This window comes from Apium graveolens, chromosome 2 (genome assembly GCF_009905375.1).
Source record: "Apium graveolens cultivar Ventura chromosome 2, ASM990537v1, whole genome shotgun sequence".
Taxonomy (NCBI): domain Eukaryota; kingdom Viridiplantae; phylum Streptophyta; class Magnoliopsida; order Apiales; family Apiaceae; genus Apium; species Apium graveolens.
Genome location: NC_133648.1, coordinates 230697916 through 230705850, shown reverse-complemented (window position 1 = coordinate 230705850; position 7935 = coordinate 230697916). Strand labels below are relative to the sequence as shown.

Here is a 7935-nt window from a genome sequence, read left to right as displayed (position 1 = left end):
CCCTCAGGAGGATTGCTTTCAATAGCTTTCTTCTTCGGTTCCACCTCGACATCCTTCTGCACAACTTTTTCAGCTACATTCTCATTTTTTGGAATTGGCAAAGGTGCAGATGCACCTGCATTCTGAACAGAATCTTCAGAATCTTCATCTTGCTGAATTTGGGGGCTTGCGACCTTTCCAGACCTCAAGGTGATGGCGTTCACCTGTTCTTTAACTTCACTCTTTCCTGGATTGGCTTCTGTATTACTAGAAAGCGTTCCTAGTGGTCGATTCAATAAGGTGTTAGCAATTTGCCCTATTTGGTTCTCTAGAGTCTTGATAGAAATAGCCTGGATTTTGCATATAAGAGCCTGGTTTTTGCACATAAGTCTCAACTCCTTCAATTCATATTTTTCATTCAAAGATTGACCTACACCTCCATGAGTTTGTTGTTGAAGTTGGAATTGTTGTCTTGGTGCAAATTGTTGCTGAAAACTAGGAGGATTGAATTCCTTATTTCCAAAGTGCTGGAACGGCTGTTGCATCGCATTCTGATTGTTGATCCAGCTGAAGTTAGGATGATTCCAGTTTTCAGGATGATACGTGTCTGGAACTGGTTGTTGCGATCTCTGAAAGTTGCGAACCTGCACATAGCTCACAAACACTGGTTATCTGATTAACACCATAGTAAGCCAAAAAATCGATCTTCATAGACAACGCCTTAAGTTGAGCAGTGATAGCTGTAGCTGTATTTACTTCAAGAACTTCTGCTACCTTGCCCTGTGGCAATCTCTGGGTTGGATACTAATATTCATTAGCAGCCATCAGTTCAATTAGCTCATAAGCTTCATTATAGCTCTTAGCCCATAAGGCTCCACCTGATGCTGCATCGATCATGGGTCTTGACTGTGTTCCCAAACCGTTATAGAAGCAATTGATGATCATCCAGTCAGGCATTCCATGATGAGGACACTTCCTAAGCATCTCCTTATACCACTCCCAAGCTTCACCTAGCGATTCCCCTGATTGCTGCGCAAACTGGGTAAGAGCATTCCTCATTGTAGCTGTTTTTGTCATAGGGAAGAATTTAGTGAAAAACTTTTGAGCAAGATCTTCCCAAGTAGCAATCGAACCAGATGGTAGAGTATGTAACCAGCTCTTAGCCTTATCCCTCAGAGAGAATGGGAATAGTCTCAGTTTCACCGCATCCTCAGACACACCATTGAACCTGAAGGTGTCGCAGATCTCTATGAAATCCCTGATGTGCATATTTAGATTCTTCAGTTGGAGAACCCCCAAACTGGAATGAATTTTGTACCATTTGAATCGTGCTAGACTTGATTTCAAAGGTATTAGCAGCAATGGCTGGTCTGACAATGCTAGACTGAATGTCATTAATCTTTGGTTGAGATAATCCATCAAAGCTTTCGTATCTGCTTCTGGTTCTCCCATTGTAATAAAAACCTGACTACCTGAAATACACGACTAAAGTAAACCTTGTAAGAAAATAATCTGAGTCGGTGAACTTTAACGACCACTGATGACAAGTACATAAACTAAATTTAACAACGAGTCCCCGGCAACGGCGCCAAAAACTTGTTCGCTGTAATTCTAACGTGAAAATACACGCAAGTGTACGTGATCATAAGTAGTATAAGATTAAGTCGAGTTTGTTCCCACAGAGACTGGTTTAGGTTAAGTTTAGATTATGCACTTATGCAACAGTGTATGATTATCATTTAAAGCTAAGACAAGTAACAAACTGAGTTTTGATTTAACTAAGAAATTATACTAAAGAACAATAACTAGGAGAATAAAGATTCAATTACTTATATGAGAATAAACATGGGATTCTAACTTCATTAAATACTTCATTCAAAGTTTATGTCTTTAACCCTAGCATGCAATGGTGATGCCAACTAATCAGATAACACGAAATTAGTATACCCTAACTTTCGTTATACGTATACCCTACTATCAACATCCACACTTAAGACAGAAGTTGAATAGACACCAATTATACTTAGTCCCTGTCTGTCTATAAAGACTGAAAACATAATGGTTTAAGAGCAATTTATCTATCATGATTACATAGGGTGAATAAGATGGTTAAAATTACCCACGAATTATGCATGTCAATTCATACATAATCCTATGTTAGCATGGCAAGTTCTAAACCTTTATATTCACTATCACTTCAATAGGGATTAACAAACAATCTTAGATGTTAGTTACACATCAAAGACGAATAAACACAACCAAACTAGGAAATCATAAATCACCACACACAAAGGATTATAAAACAATTAACTATTGAAATCCATAAATAAATCTGTTAGAACCTCATGACAATGATTAGTTCATAATCGAACTCATCGTCACCATGGGTTCCAATGAAAACATGATAATAAACAATAAAAGAGTACTAGGATTCAAAGACAAATCAAAAACAAGCATCAAAGTATCAACTATATTGAAGAATACAAAAGTCTTCCTCTCTGTAGCCGTCTTGTGCTCTCTAGGTCTTCGTATTGTTCTCCCTTTTCTCCTTGTTATTAAAAACGTCTTTTTATTGGTTTATATAGGCCCCGGATGGACCTGGACTCTCCAAATCTTCAATTTCTACTAAAATTAGGATTCTGGGGTAGAAACAGGGCGCGGGCGTGCGGCTTTGATGAAATCTGGGGGGCGGGCGCACCAGCCTTCCGGTGATTTTCTGATAATTCTTTTTTTGGCCGTATCTTGAGTTCTACTCGTCAGAATTAGTCGATTCAACTACCCACGGTAAGATAACAGTATTCTCTACAACTTGAGAATGGCCTAGACTTTAAAATCTGATCTCTTATCAGCATAATTCCTTGAAAATCTTCTTTCTTTCTCCAACTAATGCCTGCAATACAAAAAGACAAAAACACATCAAAAAAATCCACTTATCAAAACACTTTCAAACCGTTAGATTTCAATTAATAGTTACATCCAATACAGTAAATCTGACACACATCATAAAGGTTAACGAGGTATATCAAGTGAAAATTCTAGCCAAAGCAAAACTCTTTAACTTGAAAATTTAGAACAAATAAAAAATACTTTATTTCCATAAAATCAAATTGGAGAGTTTAATAAAATAATATGTTTAAAACAAAACTATTTCATTTGATAAAATGAGATACTCTATAGTTTGGACAACTGGGTTCAAAGTGTTGAAAGATATGACCTCCAGGTTATATAGAATTATGTTAGATATATTTGAGATGTCATGTCTAATGTGTTTCATGTTTAGTTTTTCAGATCTTAACAAACAGGAAATATCAGTACTTGCTGAAATCAGCACTTATTGGAAGTCAGAACTTAAGGATATCAGTATTTAAATTATCAGGAGATAATTATCAGAAGATGGATATCAGAACTTAAGTGTGGGAGGTCGAACAGTTAATGAAAGGCTTATTGAAAGGAAAGAAGATCAAGACTAAATAAAGAAGAGATATGCATAGAGAAGATTTCTATGGAAGATAGAAGACTTGGAAAAGAAGATATCTAATTGATATATTTTAGGATACAGAATCATATTCAATATCAATTAGTGATTATCTTGTAACTGTGTAGTATATAAACACAGACATAGGGGTTACACTATATGTGTTATCATAATTGAAGTTATTATTTATTGTAACCCTAGCAGCTCTCGTGATAATCTGTTCATCACTGAAAGAGGACAGTTCCATATTGTAACAGAGTTTAATGATGTTTGTTTTCTGTTACTTGTGTTCTTTAATTCGATTTGATTGTGATAAACACTGTATTCAACCCCCTTTACAGTGTGTGTGACCTAACAAGTGGTATCAGAGCAGATCTGTTAACACACAAACAGTTTAAGATCTAAAAACAATCATGTCTGAAGAAGAACAAACTCCAACCAAGCCCACCAAAACTGAAGAACCTCCAAAGACTCAAATCCATAATCGATATGAGATTATTAGATTTCCCGTACTGAAACCATCTGAATATTCCATATGGAAGGTGAGGATGTCTATGTTTCTGGAAGCTACTGATCCATAATACCTTGAAAGAATCAATGCAGGACCACACAAGCCAACCAAACTATCTGTTGTAGTTGCAGGTGAACCAGCAAAGTCTGTACCAAAGGAGAAGAGTGATTACACTGCTGAAGATATCTCATCAATTGCTAAAGATGCTAAGGTACGACACTTGCTGCATAGTGCCATTGATAATGTAATGTCAAATAGGGTAATCAACTGCAAGACTGCAAAGGAGATATGGGATGCTTTGGAGATAAGATGCCAGGAAACTGATTCAATTAAGAAGAACAGGAAGACTATACTCACTCAAGAGTATGAGCACTTTGACTCAAAGCCCAATGAGTCATTAACTGGTTTATATGACAGATTTGTCAAACTCTTGAATGATTTGTCACTAGTTGACAAGGAATATGATCTTGAGGATTCAAATCTTAAATTCCTGTTAGCTCTTCCTGAATGTTGGGATTTGAAGGCCACCAATATATGAGACAACTATAATCATGAAGAAACAACTCTTGATGAAATTTATGGGATGCTCAAGACTCATGAACTTGAGATGGAACAAAGAAACAAGAGAAAAGGAAGAAAGTCAAGGACAGTTGCTCTTAAGGCTGAGGAGGAATCCCCCAAAGCAGCTGCCTCAAGGAAAAGCAAGGAAAAAGCTCTCATCACAAAGTCTGATACTGAATCATCAAGTTCTGAAACTGATGATGACTCAGAAACTGAAAGCTTACATGAGATGGATCCTGATGAAGAGATGATGAAGCTGTGTGCTCTTATGGTGAAAGGAATTACAAGGATTGCATACAGGAAATTCAGAAAGGGAAAGAAGTTTTTCAGGAAAGGTGCAAGTTCTGATAAGAAGAGTTTCAGAAAATCTGAAGGCAAAGGAGGAAAGTCTGACAGAGGAGATTACACAAATGTCAAATGCTACAATTGTGGTGAGAAAGGCCACATATCTCCTGATTGCAAGAAAGTGAAGAGTGACAAAGGCAAGGCCCTTGTCACAAAGAAGAAAAGCTGGACAGAAACTTCAGATTCTAAAAGTGAGGTGAAATATGCCTTGATGGCAAATGCTGATAGCAGTTCTAATGCTGCTGAGTCAAAGGTACCTCAAACTACTTACGCCTTTCATACTGATGATATTAATGAGTTGAGAAGATATCTTAAAACCATGTTCATTTGTTATAGAGATCAAACTTTAACATGTGAAAGATTAACTTCTGAAAATCTTGCTAATAAGAAGAGAAATGATTATTTAGAAAAAGAGTTAGTCATGTTCCATCAAACTCGGAAAGATAGAGATGATGCCTTTTATGTTAGGGATGAAATACTTAAAATAAATGAATCTCTAAAAACTGAGTTAGAAAAGGAAAAAGAGATTATCAGGACTTGAACTAACTCTGGAAGAACAACTCAGAATTTGTTAAGAAGTGGAAACTGGAAAGAGGGCTTAGGTTATGGAGATGATAAGAATGATAAGGGAACTGTAAAAATTGAGCCTATAGTTGTTAAATAAAAGCCAAAGGTAAATCCTGTTAAGTTTGTAGTTGTAAAGTCTGATATTGATAAATCAGAAGTTAAAGAGAAATTATATAACACCCTCCAAATCCGGGGTATAGATTTGGGGCATTATTAACAACAATTACCAACTATAACTGCACAAGCGGAATATTAATATAATAATTACCCCGAACTATCACTACTCAGGATCTTTTAAGGGTTGAGGTTGGAAACAAGAATCATGCACTACACTTTATTACAAACCCAACTAAATAAAACCTGTTTCAAGAACTCTCTTTATTACAAAACTTTATTCTATCTACAGTTTCACTACGCAATCTTTTATTCAAACTACACAAAACTCTTATTTAACCCAACATTACTACTTATCCTGCTACACCTGATCTGGCAATTCAAAGCTCTCTTCGGGAATAGGAAGGAACACTCTTGGTATAAGAGGGTCCCGCTGCTTGACTCGCTTCTTGACTATGCGGGTCCTGATGGGTTTCATTCTCTACCTTAACTGTAAAACAATAGGAGTGACAATAAAAGAAATGAGCCAAAATTGCTCAACAAGCCTGCAACTATATATATATATAAAGAGAGAAAAATAAATGAACCGATAAGCTGCTGGTTTGAATAACCATCCGTATCTGTATATGATAATAATTTGCCAATGATGGCGAGTGCCAAATGAACAAGACTGGAAACAAGAACCAACATATGCACTATAATCTGCTGATCAGTCAGAACATAGTGCGGATCTATACCCAACTGCATAGACCCAACCAACATAAGGAGTACTCAGGCAACTATGGCCTATTAATTAATGGTCTGGGAAAAACCCAGCCTTTATAGTAACCATCCAGTCCAAGGCTGAGCATCCGGAACAATCGGTATGCTATTGATATATCCCAACACCAGGATATACCAGAATATATATAGGGTAAAGGAATTGAAATATGAACAGGAAATTCAATAAATTGGGTAAATCAAGAATTGAAATGAAATGGAACAAGTGATATAAATGGGTAACAGTGTATATGAACAATAATTATCAAAGAGAATTGATACGATAGAAAGGAAATATAAATCACTATTCTGAATTTAGAATAGGGGAGAAACTTGCCTTGCGTGTACTTAACCTGGTTTAACTTACTGCCTTCTGACCCTAGCTTGTTCTGCCTTGCTAACACTGAACAAATCATGGAAAGATAGGTGTTTAGATAATTTACTACATACGTGTATCTTGAATTGATATCACGCAACCTTATCAGTCTACCCATGCGTTTCTATCTGACTCATATATATACATATAATTATATGCCACATAAGATTCACATAATCACGTAAGGCACATAGCACATAAAGCACATAATTGATTTTTAATCTCATAACTATTTTTAGAATCGATACTAGACTCATATTGGTATTAACTAGCCTTATCTGATTTTATTATAATTTTTCGGGATTTATTCGGCTCAATTATATCCCTACTAGGACCTATGAACTATCAATTATCACCAAACCACTCTTTTTCAGAAGAAATTATAACTTACAACCATTTTTATTGGATTCGTCTCATTTTTCTGAGTCTAGGGGTCTTCGTTTCACTTAAATCGGACTAACGGTTGAATTGTTATGAATTAAACACTGATAATTCAATTTATTATTCAATATAGATAATTATTATAACCTTTTAAATCCTAAAATAATTTTTAAATAATTATTTAAGAAAAATCAAAGTCAAAAATAATTTTTTTATAATTTTTGGAGTTAAAATGAAGAAGTTACGATTTATTGAGAATTATGTGATTAATTATCGAAATAATTAATCAATTAATAAATAAATAACTAATAAATAATTAATAGATAATTATTTACTAATTTAAAATAATTAATCCCTAATTATTAAGATTAATCACAATTTATTATAATATTTATAACTTATCGATATTTATTCGATTAGATCGATTATTTACAAATAATCAATCAACTTAATTAACCGATACGCTATTTATCGAATAACTACGAATTATTCGAATTATAAATCACTTAACGATTAATTACTCGTATATTCACGAGCCACTCGCAACTCCCGCATCATTATCGATCTATTAGATTATTATTGAAACTCGTACGATTCGTTAATTAATTAATTACTGATATCTAATTATACGATACGAATAATTATTACAATATTATTCAAATAACTAACGCTCGAATAATAATTCAATTATCGAATCATTACTCGCACTATTAACTAATTATTAGATTATTAATCACATTACTTAATTATTTCTAATCTTTATTTACTAATTAATTACCTAATTATTAATTAATTACCCAATTATTAATTAATTAGATAATTAATAAATAATTAGATAAATAATTAAATATTTAATTAAATAAATAA

General features: G+C 34.4%; 1 non-coding gene across 1 annotated transcript; it reads left to right on the top strand.

The window, feature by feature from the left end:
- Window positions 1-934: 934 nt before the first annotated feature.
- On the top strand, window positions 935-1041 carry LOC141709627 (small nucleolar RNA R71). The gene has a single exon (XR_012570192.1). It is a non-coding gene; the product is annotated as a small nucleolar RNA R71 (small nucleolar RNA).
- The last annotated feature ends 6894 nt before the right edge of the window (window positions 1042-7935 follow it).